Consider the following 22528-nt stretch of genomic DNA (forward strand, 5'->3'; position numbering starts at 1 on the left):
AAAAGCAAATAGTGGTTGACCTCTTTTGTTGGCATCCATGATTTTGGATAATTTCCTGGGATGGTATTTGCCAAATGCAGATTAGAGTCTTTGTGTGTGTGTGTGTGATAATGGGTACTTTAGGAAAGCTTATTTAAATGGGAGACATTTATATAGACTTGAGAGACAACAGCCCTAGAAAATGATGCATTCTGGGCAATGGTGGAGAGAAACAGGAAACCTTTTGCTTATGGACAGTGAGAAATAGCTGCTAATAATTCCACTAATAAAACAATGAGACAAGAAAACTAAGCTGAAGGCCATGACAATATTCATCTGCCAACCAAAGCTCCTTTGGCCAATCACTGATCAAGGTCAGCAGCACCATGGAGAACTTAAATTCAGTGTTCTGTATTCAGGACAATTCTTAGTACAGACATTGTATTTACACAACCAGAAATGCCATTTAGAATGAATTTGCCTGAAGGGTTTGCAAAGTCTACAATAGGCAAATAGTCTACCTTATTTAAATTTGCTCAGTCCACTAGCCAACCACCCCAATTTTTAAGTCCCTGTTTGTGGAAGGTTTTCTTTTTTCATGAAAGAATTCATTTGACTATCCTTTCTATTTGGGGTGGGTGGGTGGAGAGGGTTTGGGGTTGCTGGATTTAGCCAAGACCAATATTGAGTGTTCTGAGTGCTAAGTGGTGACAATTTTCACTGTCAAACTGTTAGACTGACACATCTAGTGTAGTACTGAAAATCAGAGTTACAGGCATTTGAGTAGTGAAGATGACTAATATTGTCAGCCTGTCCTGTGTTTCTCTGGAGGGAATAGCTACCTAAATGGATATTTTTTTCAGGGAAATAAAAGGCCTCACAACTGAAAGACAATTTTTTTTTTCACTGACCAGCCAAGAAGAGTAACAAGGAAAAAGGAGTCTCTGGAAGAGAATGGAGTGCCCATAAAAGCAACTTCAACTACTTTAGTATTTTGCCTAGGGCAAGCTGTAATGGGGGGATAATATTGAAAGAACACATAGGGGTGATTTCAGACCCAAAAGTGGAAATGAAATGTGCAGGCTAAGTAATAGCCAATTTTCTCAGAATTGCACAGAGTTCTGTATTTACCACATGTCCCAGATATTTTAAATTTATTATACACTGATTTTAATATAGACTGCAGAATGTGTGTATGCATCTATTTACATATAAAAATAAGCAAACCATGTAGTTTACACACACACTCTTAATTAATTAAACTTGGCTAATTCTAAGCCCAAATATATACACATCTTTTTAAAAAGAATTTCTTCCATTGGATTTGTATAGAATTTTTCACTCTTCAAAGTCAGAGATGGAAAATTCTATATGAATAAACAAAAAACATTGAATTTCTCTTCATTCTTTCTTAGATTCAAAGTTAAAGGACTAAAGTTTTTTTTTTTTTTTACATTTATAGTATTATTAGTTCACTACTTTCTTCAAAGAACTATTTTTAAAAAGACCACCCAGAAGTTTCAACTAATTGAGGAAGCAGTCTTCAGCTTACTTAAAAAGAAAGGCTGCATGGGACACATTCCTGGCACCAGTACTCTGTCATATCTGTTTGGGCTGGATATAATGCAAAGGACAATCTTAAATTTTGAAAGGAACTTGGTATTTTCTTTTTGCCCCTAAAACACCCAAAGCAAGAAAATAGTTAGGAATTTCTGATAACTTTTTCAGAGAGATTGTTTTATAATTTGAGGTTTAGTAATGCCAGGGAAAAAATGAGCCACCCAAGGAGATCATAAAAGCCAAAATCACAGATGTAGAAACAGGTTTTAGTAGTGTGATGAGTTTCCGAGTTTGGGGAAAGTATAAGATGTTATTCAAAGTGGATCATTTAGGCCATGGAATTCTCATTAGCTGTTTGGTCATGAGAGAAACATCTGTAAATGGGAACTAAAAGGCTTTATGAAAAATATTTGATGAATACATTGGGACTTGCAATAAGAAAAATCTTGGGTAATGGTAGAATTAAGTTGGAAATCAATAACAAAAAGATATGTGGAATATATCCATGTATTTAGAAACTAAACTACCAACCTCTAAATAATCCAAGGGTCATAGAAGAAAATCAAAAGGAACATTAAAAATTATTTCCAACTGAATGAAAGTGAAGATTCAACATATCAAAATTTCTGGGATGCAGCTGAAACATCATGTAGTGAAAAATTTATGGCTTTACATACCTACAGTAGAAAAGAGGAAAAGTCCCAAGTCAATGACTTCAGATTCCACCTTAAGAAACTAGAAAAAGAAGAGCATATGAAACCTGATATAAGCAGAAGAAAGAATTATAAAGATCAGCACAGAAATCAATGAAGTAGAAAACAGAAACAATGAGAAAATCAAAAACCAAAAGATGGTTCTGTGAAAAGATCAATAAAATTGATAAATCTCTATCCAGGCTAATCTGATGAAAGATAAACAATAGGACTAACCATACCAAGTGTTGGAAAGGATGTGAGCAACTGGAACACTGTCACACACTGCTGGAAAGAATGTAAAATGATGTGATCACTTTGGAAATTGTTTGGCTGTTTATTAAATAAATAAACATAGTTGGATAGTTGAAAACTTTCTGGGTGATGAACGCTTTTATTATCTTAATTGTAGTATTAGTTTTACAGGCATATATACATGCAAAACTTATCATTTGTTCACTTTGAAAATGTCCTGTTTATTGCATGTTGATTGTACCTTAATAAATGTTATAAGTTAATATAATCATCTGTAATTCCAATGGAGATTAATTTTGTTTGCATTTTATTTCATACTTATCCAAACATTTTAGCCAAATATAACTGCTTTTTATTTCTGCTGAGATGGAACAAAATTATATGGCCTTTTTAAAAGCGATTTTTAAAACTGAATATATCATGGGCATCTTTTCATTTCATTAAATCCTCTTTTACATAGTTTTTAATACCTGCGTGTTACACTATTGTATGTGTATGTCAAAATATTTTAAATAATTACCCATTTTTGGATATTTAAGTATATTTGTATTGTTTTACTAATAAAAAACATTATTACATAGCTTTAGGTAAATATTTTCTTCAGCTAGATTCTACAACGTGAGGTTACTAAATTAAGATGTATATCCACAAAGTTGTGCAGCCATTACTGCTATCTAATTCTGGAACATTTCATCACCCCTAAAAGAAACCCTGTACTCATGAGTAGTCACTCTCCATCCCCCCCTCCCCATTCTCTGGCAAGTATTAATCTACTTTCTGTCTATGTGGATTTATCTATTCCAGACATTTCATGTAAATGGAATCATACAGTATGTGGTCCTTTAATGACTGGCTACTTTCACTGAGCATAATTTCAAGGTTCACCCATTCTGTAGCATGTATCAGTACTTCATTCTTTTTATGGCCGAATAATAATCCATTGTATAGATACACCACATGTTGTTTATCCATTCAGCAGTTGATGGATATTTGGGTTATTTTTTCACTTTTTGGCTCTAGTGAATAATGCTGCTATAAACGTCCATGTACAAGTTTTTACGTGAACATATTATACACCTAGCAATGGACTTGCAGTTCACCAGTTTATATTTCTACCAGTGATGCATGAGGGTTCCAACTTCTCCATGTCCTCACTAGCACCTGTTATTGTCTTTTTAATTATATCCTCCCTAAGTGGGAGTGAAGTGGTATCTCATTTTGTTTTTTATTTGCCTTTCCCTAATGACTAATGATGTTGAGCATCCTTTCATGTTCTTATTGGTCATTTACATATATTCTTGGAAAAAATGTCTCTTCAAATCCTTTGCCCATTTTTAATTTTTTAAAGTGTTGTAAGAGTTATTTATATACTCTAGATACCATATCCTTACTAGATATATGATTTGCAAAATTTCTCCCAGTCTGTGTGTTGTCTTTACATTTTCTTGATATTGTCCTTTGAAGAAAGGTTTTAATTTTGATGAAGTCCAAGTTATGTATTTTTTTATTGGTTGCTTGTGCCTTTGTTGTCATGTCTAAGAAAACATTGCATATTCTAAGTTCATGAATATTAATTTCTATGTTTTATTCTGAGTTCTATAATTTTAGCTTTTATGTTTAGACCTTTGCTCTATATTGAATTACTTTTTGTGTGTGATATGAGGTAGAGGTCCAACTTAATTCTTCTGTATGTGGCTACCTAGTTGTCCCAGCATCAATTTTTAAAACAAGTATACCTTCTCCATTGAATTGTTTTGGCACTCTTGTTGAAAAGATGGTACTAATTTTTAAGAACTCTTTGTATATTAAAGATACTGCTCCTTTGGTGTATGTTGAAGACATTTTCCCTCTATTTTGATTAATAGTGTTTTCTGTGTATAGAAATTGTGAACATTTATGAAACTAAGTGTATTAGTATCTTCCTCAATGATTTCTTCTGCCATTATTAGATAAATATTTACCTATATTTCCTCTTAGTAGTAGTTTATGAAAATAATATAAATAGTTTTATATGGTGCTTTACATTTATTATCATGGTAGATTCTCAGAACTACAAACACTATGAGGCAAATACTATCAATCATTCTATTTTAAAATGGATAATGAAACTCAAGGAGCAATTTGCACAATGTACATAGGTGGTCACAGTAAAATCTGAATTGGGATTTAAGCTCAGGTCTACCTAACCCCATAGTGCAAGCTCCAAAATAACTGAAATAACTTAAATTTGAACTTCATCATGGATATAAAAAGTTGCCCCAATACTTCTCTAATGCGGCAACCTTATACATGATGCTCAATTCTATTTAAGGATTAGCCTCTCTTGATTAAGGGAAATATAACATTTTTAGTGTAGAGTATGCTATTTCAAAAAATTTTAAACATGTTTAATAAATTTTTAATCCCCATGTAATATATTAGTTATGAAAAATCAAATTTACTGTTGTTTGTAAATTATCAATGATTTTAAAAAAGAGAATGCTAAGTCAGTAAAAAGTAAACTATCAGTATATAAAATAAAGTTGAGGTTTTAAAAACCATAAAGTAGCCAAACAAATGTAAAATATTTAATACAATGTATCTTACCATCAATAAACTATTGTAGGTAATTTTTTAAAAAGTATTTATTTATTTATTTGTTTTGGCTGCACCGGGTCTTAGTTGCAGCACACGGGATCTTCGTTGAGCATGCGGGATTTTTTTTTTTTTTTTTTTTTTAGTTGCAACATGCGACTTCTTAGTTGTGGCATGGGGACTTCTTAGTTGGAGTATGCATGTGGGATCTAGTTCCCCGACCAGGGATCGAACCCGGGTCCCCTGCTTTGGGAGCTCGGAGTCTTACCTACTGGATCACCAGGGAAGTCCCTTGAAGGTGATTTTTGTTTTTCATAGAATTGATTCTTTCTGTCTTCTATCTCCTTCCATACTCCCCCTTGAAGTAAGTTTCTAATCCCTGTTACGCTTTGTATCTCAGCCCACAGGCAAAGGTTTTATAGAACCCAAATGTAAAGATCTGGCTTTATAAATAAAGGTCCAGTTTGTCTGCATCTCCCTTCACCACTTTTCACTTGGCTGTTTAACCAGTTAGTAAACCACCAAGGGCAGATAATCTTGACAGAGATTATTTTTTATCAAGTGTGTGTGTCCAAAAACTGTTTTGGTGACCTTATATGATGACGACTATTATTAGGGCATCTTACATAGAGCCTGTTCATGCTGAATGACAAGCACTTTTCTGGTTGTCCTTAAGGAGCATATATACAGTTCAAATTGTAAAATTTATTTATTGACTGATCGATTGGCTGCATTGGGTCTTCATTGTTGCACGCGGGCTTTTCTCTAGTTGTGGCCAGAGGGGGCTACTCTTTTGTTGCGGTGCGCGGGCTTCTCATTGTGGTGGCTTCTCTTGTTGTGGAGCACAGACTCTAGGTGCGTGGGCTTCAGTAGTTGTGGCTTGTGGGCTTAGTTGCTCCGCAGCATGTGGGATCTTCCCAGACCAGGGATTGAGCCTGTGTCCCCTGCATTGGCAGGTGGATTCTTAACCACTGAGCAACCAGGGAAGTCTGAATTGTAAATTATCAAGGCCCAGGATGCCTTTGTTTTACTTCAAGGAGAAATACTATGGGCTGTGTAGAGAGTTGCTCTGCTCCTGAGCCATCTTCCTTAATCAAAGGCCCATAGGCATTACACAAAGCACGAGTGCAATTACATCAAAATCTCAACTTCACAGGAAGTCAATACACTGTAAGGCATTTTTGTGTATGCTTAGGTAATTTTCAATTATATGTCAGGGCACAGATGAAGGGAAATGTTTTTGAATTCATTCAAAATTAAGTTTCCTATACTGTTCACGCATGCACCAAAAATTCAGATTTGTGATTCATGGGAACATTCTGTTACATAAATGAAAAGTGTAAACAAAGAAAGAACTGATTCCCAATATATTTAATAGTAAATCAATCCTGTTCCACAGTTTAGGATAATAGGTTTAATGAACCACCGATTAAAATGTTGGTAATAATAGGACCATAATTCAGGCTACACTTCTACTTTAACATCAAGAGCAGAACACTGGAATTCTGTTGGTAGGTTGAAACAAATGCTTTATTTAAAATCTACTGCTGTACTGTGTAGAAACCAAGAGGTTTTTAAAAGTGGGAGGCCTGGCATTCGAGGTATTGCAGATGTCTCATCTCTGAATGACCCTCTTGCCTTCCATCAGTGTGAGGTGACAGCTGCTGTCCTATGGCAAATCCATTACCTTTCAGAATTTACAATTATTATTATTCAGGAGTCACAGATTTTTCACTTCTCATCCTTAGCATGGATACTGCAATACTGGTGCAGACAAGGAGGATTTGGGTGGAGGGAAGCATTTTTTCAAAGAATGTACAGTAATACAAATTAATGTCTCATTTTGCTTTATACCAATTACAGTAAATTGGTATTTTCTTTTAATGTTTAGATCTCATATTCTTCAAAATATTTTATCTTTGGGAAATTAGTGCATTACCACTAATCATAACTATTAGACAAGCTTGGTTTCAGTTTTTGATATCCTAACAGTTTAAGGATATAGATATTCAATGACGGTACAATGCTGTTTTCATTCTGCTATCTGAAGATTAATTTGAAATAGTAACAATACGTAATGAAGTGAAGTTCATAAAAGAGTGCAGTTGATCAATGCCTTCTGTTTTCAAAAGAAAGGTTTTCAAGTCTCATTGACATTTATTTTCCGTTTCTCTGGTGCACTGGCTATTTGTTTAATAAAAGGAGACCTTTCCAGTTACAAGGACATTATCTTACTCAATTTCAATAATTCTGTGAGCACTATCAATCAAGAGGTTTGCTTTCAAGTCACGTTAATATAAACGAAGTTTTTTCTTTCAGAGTTTCAAGGCTCAAAGCCCACAAGGGCCATAAAGCCTAATACTAAGAGTAGTTGAAATGTGGCTTAGAAGCTACAAGAAATAAAATGATCTGCAGAGTTTGGAATGATGTGCCCAAAATAATAAAATTTTACAGAACATAACAGTGTTTTGCATTTAGAATTAGATTGCTCAGATATAAACTGGGGAAGGTATTAAACTTATTCAATGTAACTTCACAGGGCAAAACGAGAACACGTGGATGGAAGTTAAGGAAGCCAGTTTTGCACAATGTCGGGAAGAACTTTTTTGGTAAGTCCTCTAAAAGTGAAATGAATTGCCCTGTGAAATACTAGTGCTTTCTGCCGCTGCAGGTGTTGAAGCAGATCAACAAACATCTGTCAATTATACTACACAAGGGATTCCTAGAGTGGGTGGAACATTGGAACAGATTTGGTTCTTTGAACTCCAATTCCCAATCTAACCTTTCAGGTCAGAACTCTTTAGGACATCAGATGGATAAACAATCTGCTAACAAGAAAGACATTTCAACAATTAAATACAGTATAACACATAGAAAGTGTGCTAAGTAATGGTGATACAAATAAAATATTAAGAAAGAATTGAGAGAAAAGTGAATTCCAGCTAGCAGTACAATGTAAAATCACTTGGAGGAAGTGCTATATGAAGGATCCTAGCAGGAGTCGTATTTCAGGTGGGAGGAGTAATGTGGTAAGGGATGCCCGCCTGAAAGGAGGGCATGAGCAAAGAATTAGAAGAGTGTAACTCCATGAATGTCTGGTAAGAGAAGAGAAATATTCTGGAGCTTTTAATTATCAGAATCTTTGTGATAAATTTGTATTTATTTTGGCTGCCAAGACCTGTCTTTCAATGCCTTAAACAAATAGTTATAACATTGTAAAATATCTGGCATACATAAAAATGAATGAAATAATGCCATTTGCAGCAACATGGATGGACCTAGAGATGATCATACTAAGTGAGTCAGAAAGAGAAAGACAAATACCATATGATATCACTTATATGTGGAATCTAAAATATGACACAAATGAACTTATCTACAAACCAGACTCCCAGACGTAGAGAACAGACTTGTTGTTGCCAAGGGGAAGGGAGGGGGGTGCGGGAGGGAAGGACTGGGAGTTTGAGATTAGCAGATGCAAACTATTATATACAGGATGGCTAAACAACAAGGTCCTACAGTGTAGCACAGGGAGCTATATTCAATATCCTGGGATAAACCATAATGGAAAAGAATATGACAAAGCATATATATATGTATAACTGAATCACTTTGCTGTAATATACAGTAAGTCCCCTACATACGAACCTTCACGTTGTGAACTTTCAAATATGAGAACGTACGTTTGCATGTCCAGTCATGTAAGTTAGTTCACGTGTCTGGCGTACATTGTCACATGTGGCCATCCTCTACAAGTGGTTGTGCTTTTGTGTACTTTACAGTACTGTATAGAGTACAGTAGTACAGTGTCTTTATTTTAAGCCCAGGATGTCCGGAAGCAAACGTAAAAGCAGCGGTGATGTAGCTAGTACCACTGTACTTTTCAAGGTAATGTACTGTAAGATTAAAAATGTTTTCTTTATTTTTTGTGTTTGTTTGTTAAGTATTATTTGTGTGAAAAGTATTATAAACCTATTACAGTACAGTACTATAGCGCCGATTGTGTTAGTTAGGTACCTAGGCTAACTTTGTTGGACTTACGAACAAATCGGACTCATGAACGTGCTCTCGGAATGGAACTTGTTTGTATGTAGGGGATTTACTGTGTGTATATATACACACACACACACATATATAGATAGATATAGGTATATATATATGTATATATATATGTGTGTATATATATCACCGGCATAAATCATCAACTTCTCAATCATATTTATTTCTTCTTTGTAATCTAAAATAATCTTAGTGATAAAGATAGGAGACTCCCAAATTGCTTCCAGAATTTTCCTAGATAGCAATAGGACTGTACAGCATCTGAGAACAGATTGCAGGAACTGAGTCACCACTAAGATTTATCTCAGTGCAGCTCCTTTGGGGAACCAGCCACACTGCTGTCCCTCTAGGCTTGAAGACTTTGCTCTCAGAGAAAGTAGGCTGACTCGATAAGATCCACCCAGAAGACGACCAAGCCAACCCACTGATTTTTGGCATTTTCCTAAAGTGAAAAGAAAAGCAAAATTTCCAACTAGCTAATTTTGCTACTTGTTAGTCTATCTGAAGTCTTCTGTTTCTGGAAGTTTTTAACATTCTCTCTTTGTTTTTGTCAGCAGTTTTTCTATATCATGCCTGGCTGTGAGTTTTTCATTTTTTTATTTTCTGGTTTTTATCCTGTTGGGCTCTGTAGTGCTCCTTGAATCCCTGACATGGACAGTCACAAGTTATTCTTTCTAAGAGATTGTTTCTGCCCCACTTGCTGATTCTCCTGATGGGACACCAGTGTCTATACCCCACATGACTTTTACTTTTTTTCCCCTCCAGTATCTTTCATCCTTTTTCTATCAGGTTTCAGTCTGGTTATTTTTTCAGAACTATTTTCCAGTTTATTAATCATCTCCTCAATGTATCTAAACTTTTCATAAGCTCATGTATTGAGTTCTTAATTTTGGTTATTACATTTTCTCAGTTCTAGAGTTTCCATTTGAATCATATTTTTGTAGTTTCCAGTTCTTTGCTAAATTTCTTAGGACCCAGTTTCTTAAAATAAACATAAAATCTGCATCTGATAACTCTAATATTTAGAGCTATTGATCTGTTTCTACTGTTTTAATTTTTCTGGTCATTTGATCCTGTCAGCTGGGATGCCGGGTCACTTTAGATGAGAGATGAGGCTGGAAAGGTAAGCTAGAGCTGGTCACTGAGAACCCTGCCAATCATATTAAAGAACTTGGACTTAATTTTCACAGCAATAGAAAGGCATTGAAGGGATTTAAGTAGGCAAGTCTTTTCCATTTACACTTCAGAAAGTGTGAGAGAATGTGGGAGAATGCATTAGAAAAAGCAGTAAGACTTTCTAATCTAGGCAGTAAGACACAGAGACCAATGGGTAAGGTTTATAGGAATTTGAGAAGAGAGGGTGGCAATTCGGGGTAAGGTTTATGCTAATGGAGATAAAAAGGGTGTATATATCTAAGAGATATTTATGGGCTAGAGTCTACATGATGATTCCCATGTTTCTGGTTTTTGGAAACTGAGTGAAGAGAAGATGGTGCCATTTACTAAACTAGATAAAATTGGGGGAAGTTCAAATTCAGGAGAAAGAAAAGGAGTTGATTTGGGACCTGTGGAATTTGAGGTGTTAGGGTGACTTCCTAGTTGTGAGATGTTTGTGGTCCGGACACTCGGGAGAAAATTCTGGGCCAGATGTAAAGCTCTGGGAGTCATCTGCACACAGGTGAGAGTGGTGTAATGCAGAGGAGTAGATGGAAGAGCACAGGTAGGGTGAGGCGTCCTGGGTGGAAACTGTTCGAGTACAGAGCTGCCAAGGGGCAGGCAGGCTCTTGGAACCCTGAAACAGACTGAGATGGAGTCAGAAAAGAAGTCTGTGGCAACTAGGGGAGTGGCTGTCACAGAAGCCAAGGGTAGAGATTGTTGTGAAGGGAACGTGGTCACCAGCATGAAATACCACTCAGCAAACATACTGTAAACAGCTCATTGGTGACCCTTGTGAGGAGTGTTCCACTGGAGTGCAAGGAGAGAGCATGTTGCCAGTGGGCTGAGGAGTGGATGGGTGAAGGGGTGGAGAGTGTGCATGGGGTGCTTCTTGCCCTCAGAGTGAAGTCTGGCTCTGAGGGAAGGAGATAGCTGAGTAGATAGGATGTATGTGAGGTTAGGGAATGTTTGATCATTTTAGGACCAAAAGATTTGACCATGATCAAATGCCAATAGGAGGAAATTACCAGAGTGGGACAGGGTGAAGAATACAAGAGAGAAAAAACCTAATTAATAGCGAATATCTTTGAAAAGACTGGGGACTTCCCTGGTGGTCCAGTGGTAAAGAATCTGCCTTCCAGTGGGGGGACACGGGTTTGATCCCTGGTTGGGGAACTAAGATCCCACATGCTGCGGGGCAACTATGCCCATGTGCTACAACAAAAGAACCCACAACGAAGATCCGGCATGTCGCGACTAAGACCTGACACAGTGAAAAATAAATAAATAAAATTTAAAAATATTTTTTAAAAATTAAAAAAAAAAAAAAGACTGGAGGATTCGGGATCAAGAACTCAGGGGGCAATGTCTGCCTGAGATGCTTAGAGGCAAAGGAGAGAGATCCTTTTCTGTTGTTTTTCCTAACAGAAGGGAAAAGAAGGTTGTGTTAGGGACTAGTTTTGGTGACAGGACAAAGAGGGAGCTCTTTACAGATGGTTTCTCTTTTTAGCAGGATTAGGGAGGCTTGGATATCTGCTGCAGGCAGTTGGAGAAGCAAAAACTTTCAAGCAATATGGTAGAATGGCCACATGGCATTAAAGATTCAGCTGAAATCAGATACCATGAAGTTGTGCCCTGGCCCCATGCTGCAGGGTGATGAGTTCTCCCAGCAGTTGCCAGCAGTTTGGAGCAGCTGTGGAGGAAAGGGACTGTTAGATGTACCCTGGAAAAGGATTTGAGCCTGCTGGGCCCCTCTGCAGACACCAGGACAAGGCTAATGAGAATGTTGACAAGTGTGATGGACAGTGGAGATGAAAGGGAGCAAGTAGGTAAAAGGAAGTCTGAGATGGAGGTTCCAGGTCTGTTCGATGAAACAGTAGTCTGTGACTCCACATTTTCTAGTTTGGGTGATTGGGATTATGATGATTTTTAACTTATATATAAGAAGACCGGTTTGCTTGAGACAGTCTTGGTTTATACCTGTTTTGCTGGAGTAATTAGTAAGGCACCCCATTTCATTTCACTTTTGAAAGTGTCCTGGTTTGGATAATAAATGAAATGTCTTGGTATCTATATAGAGATGACATGGACCAGGCTTGGTAGAAGGGAGATAATGAGTTTAATTTTGGACATGTTGGGTTCAAGGAGTTTATAGGAAATTCAGGTTAAAAGGTTAAGTAGACCAAACATACAGGCAGATACAACCTATACTCACCCATAAAACATAAATTAATACAGTACTAAATGACTTATAATTTAGTGATTATCTCAAGGGATTTACTAATTTGCAGGTAATACATTAAACTCCTAGAAAATATTTGCAGTAAATACTTGAGGGTCCTTTCTTGGTATTAAAATATGTGGCCTTTCTGAGTGAAATGGAAAATATTAATCCTGTGAGGAATCATTGTAACATTGACCAAATTGTCAATCTGGTACAACACATTAATGGACTGAGTTAAATTGGGTCATATCTCAAAACATCACAAGGTGGCAGCACAACTACAATAGGACATATAATTAAGTGAAAAGATCTTTTCAGATATTCTGCAGTTAGAATAGTTAAGAGTTTATAGCCATTGTACATTATACAAATTTTTCTAAATGTATTCTCTTTCATTTAAAAGCAATTAATTTGTTTTATTATTATTGCCAACTTGAAGATGTGAAAATTAAAAAGTTTTATTTTGAAACATACATTATTTTTAAATATTTTAAATGGACTAAAACACATCACTGATAGACACTCATGGCATTCTTAAGATAACTATTAGTATCCAGGGTATATCATACAGTAGTTATAAATGTTTTATAAATTTTCATCTTGATTGGTATATTGTAGTTAGATCATTTTATTTACAGTATCTTTTTAATGCATTTATGTCACTCATGAACATTCACTCAGTAACTTCATTTGTTGGCCTTTACAAGGGGAGTGTTCAGAAGTCTCATGAAGAAATTCTTGTTTGCCATATTTTGGCTTTAGTAACACAAATGTGGGAGGTGGGTAGGGTTATCTGATTTAGCCAATGGAAAATACAGGATACCGGTTAAATTTGAACTTCAGATAAACAGCAAATAATCTCTTTAGTATAAGAATGTACCATGCAATACTTGGGACATACTTATACTAAAAATTACTCAATTCTTCAATATAGTTTACATGGTAACCCAAGTAGGGGGCAACAGGAGGGAGAAGAACTAGGGGGAAAAGTAAAGCAAGTTGCAGAGAAATCCAGGATTCTAGGCTCCAAATCTGACCTAAGATTTAGAGGTCTTCAGGACCAAGGAACCAGAAAAAGAATTATAAATGGACTTGAACTAGGCTGCATTCTGTGGCGAACTCATTTATATGTTAAGCTAAACAACACGGGCTAAGACTAATCAAGTACTGTGGTGAATTACTATCTACACCACACATTGGTTACTGATTTTCAAACAACAAAATGCAGCAACATATATTTAAAGCTAGCTCAGTTTTGGACAAAATTGAATAAATAACTGCAATTCAGACATTTTGGGGGCTTACCCATGCTCAGGGTTATCATTATGAAAATCTGTCATTAGAGCCTGAAGGCTCGGAAATGCCATTTTAATTTCATTTAATTCAACAAACATGTCTGGCACCTTCTGTGTGCAGAGGACTGACTAAGACTGTGAGATAAGAATTAATAAAACATTGATGTTATTCATCTCGGTGGACATTTATTGTTGATAAAATGAAAGTGAAAATCATATGTAAATAATGGCAAACTCATTCTTACCAATTTTTTCCTGGGTTTTAGTCCTTGGTCAACTGTTTCTCCCTTTTTTCTTCCTTGGAATGAACTCCTTTCTCTTACGTATGATTTGCAACTACCATTTTAATACTAAAGACTTCCAAATATCTATTCCAGCCATGACTTCTCCCCTGTACCTAAGTATGTATGTTTAACTAATATGAGTTCTTGGCTGTCCCATGGGCACTTCCTATATTAGACTCACCGTTTTCTCCAGAAACTTTTATTCTTCCTTTATTCCCAATCTTAGTCAATTGCTCCCCTCTTCATGTTATCATCTGCCCTTGAAACATTCACACAATCCTCAAATTCTCTCCCCCAGCCAGTGTATCCTTATTAGATCGTGCCTATACTGTTCCATGTCATTTCTAAACTCATTTCCTCCCTCCAGTCTCAATTTCCTTAAATTTAGAGATTTATTAAAATTATCAATTAATTTTATTTACATTATTAATTTGATACCAATAATTATTTTTCAGTCTGAGAAGAGTTTATGAATTTAATGACATTGAAAGATAAGAAGAAGACTGATAAGGAAACAAAGGCAGAGTCAGGGAATGGCCTGGGGTTGGGAGGTGTTCAGACATCTGAAATATAGGCACTTGGAAGAGAAGGCGGGGAGACCCCTCAAGTCTCAAGTTCAGCACGGTACTAGGCACTGATAGAAACAACAGGAAGCATTTATAGGGCACTTACTGAATGTCAGGCACTCATATCCCCCAGCTAGGTGACTGATGCAGGTCAAAGATCACTATCCTCTAAGCTGCAGGGAAGTAGGGGAAGGAAACCAAGTCTCTCAATCTGAGTCATTAGTCCTAGCAATTTAAAAAGTGATGAACACATCTTTATATTACAGGAGCATCTTACAAGAGCATCAGTGGTGGCATAATCAAAGGAGTATAATCAAAGAAAACATAAATAAATCTGAAACAACTAATAACGTGATTATCCGTATGCCCTATGTCAAATATAAAATAGGAAAATATTTAAACAAATGACTCTGATCATTTGTTTAAAAAGCCAAGGCAAATTTTCACTGTTTTTTTTTGCTTCCTCCAGTTAGTTTTCCAGAATCTGTAGTTAGCATTGATGTTGAAATTTCTCTGAAACCAAATGGAAAGTACCTGAGCACACATTTTAAAAAGATGCTGGCTTTGACCCATATTTTCGACAAGATGGCTAATTCCTGTGCTTGTCTTATGCATATCCCTGTCTTCCTCCTTCAAAACCTTGACTTAGAGGAGTTCTGGACTGAATATGTGGATTCTCACTGCTCTGTCCATCTATTTGGGGTGACATAGGGGCTCAAACAATAGAACATAAGAAGCTATAGGTGTTCTACCTGTCCAGGGGAAGCCACCCAAGCATGGAAATAAAGGGCTTAGAGGACCCAAGCAAAGAGAACAGGAGGTTTCAAGGGGATGGGCTGGGATGCCCCTTGCGGTGGGGGAGGGAGATTGTGTCTGGGCAAAGCACTGGGGGGAGGGTGGAAGGACAGGTTGATCAGGCCGTGGGTTAGCAGGACCCAAGGTCCTGCACACTTCTAGAAACAGGCCTTGAGGGAATCTCTGTGGCCTCACATATGGAATGGGGATAACAGATTGAAGACCATGGAGGACTAAATCGGCTTAATTATACACTGTGGTGTAAGGAAGGGAAGGCCCCCAGATGCTTGAAATTCTTTTCACAGAAAACAAAACATTTACTTTACAGAGATAAAAGGCTTGAAATGTAAATGCATGAGTGAAACTCATTCACACTTGGGTGTAATCAGTCAGTCAAGAAATCAATAAACAGAGAAGTATCAGATTCTTGGGGTAGGGAGCGGAGAGCAGGAGTCTCAGTTCAAGAGGTGGGGCGGGGGTTGGTGGAGGATTTGGCTAAGTGCCACAGAAAGAGACCCAGGATACTAGGAAGGCCAGCTTCACCTACTTGGCACATTTTACTAGTGATTCATGAGGTGCGTCCATCTGTCTTCTCCACTGGCTTGTGAACTCCTTGAGCCGGTGACTCTGTAACACCTAGCATGGAGCCTGGTGCAAATGCTAAGCACGAAATCATTCTGTGCTCAGGCTGAATTTTAGTTCCCAACTGGTGGACAGCAACTGTGTGCAAATGAACTTTTGCTTTTCCTGCCCATCCAAATAGACAGATTATTGGAACCCTTGCCCTCCTGGGGTTTTGGAGGGTCAGAACTGCCCTCTCAGGCCCATCTGTGCCCACACAACCAAGAAACAAAGCTCTTACTCAGCTAGGAGACGGCAAACAAGGGAAAATGATTTTAAAGATACATGCTCAAAATTCTCCTAATACAAAAACTATGAGGCGAGAACAGTTTGGTTGTTTCTGTCGCTTAAAATGTACCTCAGGATCTTGCAACATTTTCCATTCATTATCATCAATGTGGGCTTTTTGATTTTTTTAGTATCAGTTTTCATGGTATAAAGTGAAGGGCCCAGCACGCAGAGCTAACACAGTGCCTGGCAAATAGCAAATGTTCAATAAATTTTTGTTGAATGAACAAATGAACGCATGAATGATCGATTGAGGTGATCCCCAAATTCCAAATAAGAGAGTCAAAGTGAGGAAAATTCACATCATATAGGTGGAGACTAAGCTGAAACATTATCCATAAAACTTTGTGAAAAGTTGAGGAAAATCCAGATTTATCATTAAAATAATTGAATGTTATTAACTTAATTGGATTTTATTTAATACAGTAAATGGAATTGGAATATAGTAATCAGAATTTTGGAACCAATCAAGTAAATTGTGTTCTCTTTGGGTTAAGCAAGGTTGGCCAAAAGGGGAAATTTCTGTTGTCCTTATAAGACTGAGGACCTATCCCTGAACTTCCGTTATTTTTCTAGGTTATTTAGAAAACTCTGTGAGTTTGTTTGTTTTGTTTTGCAAATAGCCCCCTGGCTTTCTTGCAATACCCCCATCTCAGATATCACTCCCCTATCCCCTATTGAGCTATAAAACAATTAATAGAAGCTCAAAATAGTCCAGCAACATTTGCTATTTTAAACAAACCTGGTTTTGTCTGAACATAGCTAAGAACTCTTAAGCCCCAGCAAAGCCCCCTCCAGGTCTCCACCACTGGAAAAAGCCGTTATGCAGAACTCCTACAATACAGCCAAGAACCTAGTAGCATCAGACTATTTCAGAAAGCTTGGCTGGTTCTCTCTTGTAGAGTTTGTTCTTCTCTAGTATCAAGTCTCCTGAAACCGTTAAAACTTCTCGTAACGGTTTTCCAATTCATGACTAAATTTCTACTTTGAGGACCTCTGACTTTTAGGCAATCTCTCACTAAAATGAATCTATGATTCACGCTGAATCACAAGGATGATCAGATGAAATCGTTAACAGAATGCTGTGTTTCTGGTGGATAATAACTCATTGGAAATAAGAATTAAGATAATATGCTTTATTTTACATGATTGCTGATGTTGATTCCAGCCATTACCTCCGATCAAGTCAGGATATAATTTTGTGGCATTAATGAAGAAAGACTTAATGAGCAGCTCTCCTTTCACAGCATAGGTCTCCCTGTTGTACACAAAACCAAAGTCCCCTAAACAGGAAGGTTGCATTCCACATGAGCAGGCCTAACTCAATTTGTGGATTACACCTTCAGAGCTCAGCAAGCAACAAATTAATCATTTTTTTCCCCGACTGAGGCATTTTTCTTTCCAATCTGAATTTCACAACTTGTCTTGATTAAGGCTGATGTGCTGAATGCTGTTGCCATTAAGTCATGTATCTTGCAAAGAGCCAATTGGAGTAATAATTCATATATCTCCCAGAGTAAAGTTTTTCAAAAGTCTCTGTGCAATATTCTGATGGATTAATCTCCTATGATATCCTGATGCTTTTAATTAATTAATTTATTTATTTTTGGCTGTGTTGGGTCTTCGTTGCTGTGCGGGCTTTCTCTGGTTGCCGTGAGCAGGGGCTACTGCTCGTTGCGGTGTGCGGGCTTCTCATTGTTGTGACTTCTCTTGTTGCGGAGCACAGGCTCTAGGCGCACAGACTTCAGTAGTTGTGACACATGGGCTCAGTAGTTGTGGTTCGTGGGCTCAGTAGTTGTGGCTCTCGGGCTCTAGAGCACAGGCTCCGTAGTTGTGGCGCTCGGGCTTAGTTGCTCCATGGCATGTGGAATCTTCCAGGACCAGGGCTCAAGCCCGTGTCCCCTGCATTGGCAGGTGGATTCTTAACCACTGTACCACCAGGGAAACCCCTGATGCTTTTTTCCAACAGTGGCTTTCCCTGTAATTGTTCTTGCTTAAGATTTTTTTCTATCATGTCGACTTAGAAGCAATGTTCCTGCTTCAAAACTACATATGAACAACAGGTATAGATGAAGTTGTTCTACATGCTGATCATTAGTGTCTGAGAACAATATTCTGTAAAACATACCTCACTACCCAAAAGCAATTTTTACTCTTATCCTTTTGCATTTAGTGAAAAAAATCTAAAGAATATGTAATAATATGTGCTAGTATCAGTGTGCTAACCTTTTAAGCTAATCATTAGTTACCCACTTAAAATCAGTAACAGTAAGCTTTATAGAAATTTATTTCCATTTGAGAAAGTGATTCAAGATTCAAACTCTCCCCACCCTTTTTTAAGCTAGGTCATGACATCTCTGCCAAAAACCAATCCTGTATTAGAAGCGAGTTACGGTTATTAAACTGTATCCTCATGGAGGCAGAAAGTTGATGGTAAATTACCCAGTAAAGAGTAAACTGATTTTAAATGCAGCTACCGGGAATTTAATCAACCGTTAAGTGGTGCCTTGATTTTTAAATTATACAAAAGTCAGCTGCTGTATTTTCTACTCTGAGCACCTACCCCAGCGTCTGGCCTGCAGTTAGTGTTCAATGACAACAAAATAGAAATCTCAGAATTTTTTACTAAGAGGCTGGTGAGAAAGCTTTCTTTGACTCGTCCACTAGGTGGCACGTAGGGACCGTGCTTCACACGTGGAACCTTCACAGACCCTCCCATTCATAGTGTAAATAAAGAGCTGCATTATTAATTTATACCATCGCGTCCACTCTACACCTAATATTTGTTTAACCAGCTGTTTCCTCGAATCCTCCTTAAACACTATTGATTAAAATCCTAAGAATATTCAGGTTTCCATTCCAGTTTTTCCCCAACAATATATTGTTACCTTTAAATAACAGACTAAATATATTTAAATACCATAGGCTAAGAACTAGGGTTACTAATAAGGAATACAGGAGGTCGGAAAATTAACTGAAGGTAACAGAAGACTATAATGTAAAGGTTATTTTCAAATTTCCTCTGCATTTTGCTGGAATTTTAACTGGTGGAATACCATTATTTAAAAAATATAACCTGGAAAATAAAACATGCATAGGGCGAAAGGAAATGAAAAGAAAACCATTTCTGAAAAAGGGAGTTATTTTCTGAATATGCCTCTTGTTCATCTTTACAAAGATGAAGTGCTGTGCTACCTTAAGATTCAAAGACTTCTTCAACTACTCAGAAAATACCGACATTCCACATCCAAGATGCTAAAAGGCAGGACTGTTTAGTAGACCATCTATTCATAAAGCATCTTTCTGAGTTCGCCGAATGTATTTATCCTGGATGTGTTACCGGCTCCCAAAGGAAGGAAAAGGAAGTGAAACCACTAGGGATATAATGAATCGATTCTTCTCTGTGAAAGTATCTTCAGTTCTTCTAAATTACAGTGTCAGTCATTCCTCTGAGAGACAGGGCCTAGCTGACAATAAATGGCTCACTTTATAAGAACATGATGTTCTCCTCTTGCTTGTTTCTCACAGAAAGCCCAAGCCCACTGAACACTCCTCTTTGGAATACTGGCCTCTAGGTTCATTCTCTTTGGAGACCAGTGGTCTGGAGGTTGTTGGGTTTCTCTTGATCATTAAGTTACATTTAAACAAAATTACTTCTTATCTAGTTTTCCCATTTTTAAGCTGTTTTCAATTTTCTGAAGAGATTACCAAAACATGTAGTCATTCTCTTAGCTTAAAAATTAAATTAAGAACATATAGTCCCAAAGTGTCTAAAGGCTAAAGCTTAAATGCTCAACCAGCATTTGGCATACATTCTATTTTAGTGAATGAAAGAAAAACTTCTTTATCCATAAAAATATATGGAACTGAAGTTAAAAACTGATGTAAGGATTAAGAGATATCACACTAAAAGTTATCCAAAGAGAACTACTATGATGTATTTTTGGTGGAACAATATTCCCATTTTATGATTCCATTAAAATATCTAAGTCACTAAAGTGTGTATAAAATTACTGCAAATTTAGTACACTGAAATAATCAAATAGAAATGGTTACCAGAAACTACATTTGTAATGAATAAATATTACATTGCATTCAGAAATTAATTCACAGGCTTTATTTCTTAAGAACCATTAACTTCCAAGAGGTATGTTTGATTTTATGACATCACACTGGAACGTGTACAGGAACACTTTCCACCCTAAAAACTCCCAAATGTATTGGCTACTTTGTGTATTTTTCCAGGGGTAAATGAAAATAAAATAACTTATTTTCAAAATAATAAACCATCTTATTTGGAACACAACAGTCATAGTCAATGGAAGAGAACAACTTCATTTCAACCCAAAAGAGTTCAGATTTGCTTAAGATGGTAAATAAACAGTCTCAACACAAATAATTCCTTTAAGCAACTTTTAAAAGTAATCTTACCAACCATGACTTAAAAAATCTTTTTTTCAGTGCATTAATATTATCTACCAACATCATTCTATATATGAAAAGCATCATAATTCTATGATCTTAATTTCACAATTAAGTTGAGAAGAGTGGACCAAAACTGGTAACATCTCAAAGATGATCAATCTAACAGGTATTACCTATGATTACAGTAACTTTCTTTTTCACATAAACTTACATATTCTCTAAAAGAAAACTCATACATGTGGAATGGACATTCCCATTCCTCAGCATTTTCTTCAGTCTATACTATCCGTTTTTTCAGGTGTTATAAAAATGTTTGTTGAAATACAGATGGAAATGCTGCCACTTGGAAACCATGCATCTACCAGATTTATAGTAGCACTAGCAAAAGCTGGGATACTGGACTTAATTCTTGCCCCAGTCGAGACTGAGCTTGTTTACTGCAGTACAGCATTTTATCTGACAATATGCATCTTAAAAAAAAAGTTGAGATGTCATGTTAAACTCAAAAGAAAATTAAAGAAAATGAGTTATTTTAATGTATACATATACCATGATATGCATTGCTCTTTGATATCTTAAAGGTATCAAGGTTTGACAGAAAGAGTAAAAAAATTATGGAAGTTTTACCTTGTCCTAAAATCCAGAAGTTCAGATGCTCTCAAGTCCTGCTGAAGTTGGAGCCTGGAGATCAAGTGAAGCTAGGGCTCTTTCCCCTCACCTTAAGTTTGTCTCTGGGTAAGTGTGTGTGCTTGTGTGAGTGTGTGTGTGTGCCTGCGCCGCGCAGAATGTCTCTTTGTGGCGCTGGATGGCAGAGGTCCTGGTCCTGGGAAGAAGGAGGCACTTTCTCACCAAGAGCAGAAGAAAAGCAAAGCAGCGTCACCAGGAAAGTTCTCCTCCCAGATCCCCTAATTACAGCCTAACGTGCACTTCATGCAAACTTCAGGGAGGAAAGGAGGGGCAGCTCAGTGCCCAGACCTTGTGAAACAGCAGCCTGTTAGATGACTTTGCCCTCTGCTCCGATCCCCGAGTAACCCGCTCCTCGGGGGTTCAGGCAAAGCGGTAGCTAAAACCACAAGCCCCCCACTCACAGCACACCTCCTGGATCTGTCCAGAGGAGATGGGGCAAGGGGCTTGTGGAATGATCGTGGGGCAGCGGGGTGAGGCAGACAAGCGGGGACAATGAATTTTCATTTTGCTTTTTAGCCTCTGCTTAAAAGGAAAATCCAAAGGTAGGAGAGGTCCTCGCTTTCCCGCCTCCCTCTCCCCCAAGTAGATCCAGGGTAACCAAGTAGAAAGGTTATTATGACAACAGCGGATAAAGCTTCCTAAACTTGAGGTACCCTTTCACCCAAATTGCCAGAAGTATGCTTTCTTGTTTACTGGCCTCAGTATTGATATTGAGTTTGAATCTCCGCTAACAAACAACTGCTGTCGTATCCCTGGATGACAGAGCTCAAAGATCCTAGATTTATTTATAGAGTGAAGAATGCGAGGGGCATACAGGATGGGTGGGGTTGGCTTATGGATCCATACCCAGGATTAGAACCAGATGGGTACAGGGCGCGCGCACGCACACACACACGCGCGCGCGCCCCTAAAATAACCACTGGGGAAGATGCTGGGACGCGCGGGAAAACGCCTCCTGAACAAATAGACATTTATTTATAACTTCTGGGAGAGTATATAGGTCCATTGATTCCCGCTTTGAGTAACCAAGGGTTTTGGAGAGGAAATGGCTTCATATTTCAATAACAGA

General features: G+C 37.4%; 1 protein-coding gene across 3 annotated transcripts in view; it reads right to left on the minus strand.

Moving 5' to 3' along the window:
• The window catches only part of HAPLN1 (hyaluronan and proteoglycan link protein 1), a 73785-nt gene extending 51952 nt beyond the window's left edge, over nucleotides 1-21833 (minus strand). Inside the window, exon 1 of one of the 3 annotated variants that reach the window (XM_060093126.1) lies at nucleotides 21400-21833. The gene's annotated coding sequence lies outside the window, so the exon portion shown is untranslated. Of the gene's footprint in view, nucleotides 1-2216; nucleotides 2271-21399 lie in introns of those variants that run through there. The other 2 variants (XM_060093124.1, XM_060093125.1) reach the window with 2 other exon arrangements.
• Nucleotides 21834-22528: the final 695 nt, after the last annotated feature.

Source organism: Mesoplodon densirostris, chromosome 3 (genome assembly GCF_025265405.1).
Source record: "Mesoplodon densirostris isolate mMesDen1 chromosome 3, mMesDen1 primary haplotype, whole genome shotgun sequence".
Lineage (NCBI taxonomy): Eukaryota > Metazoa > Chordata > Mammalia > Artiodactyla > Ziphiidae > Mesoplodon > Mesoplodon densirostris.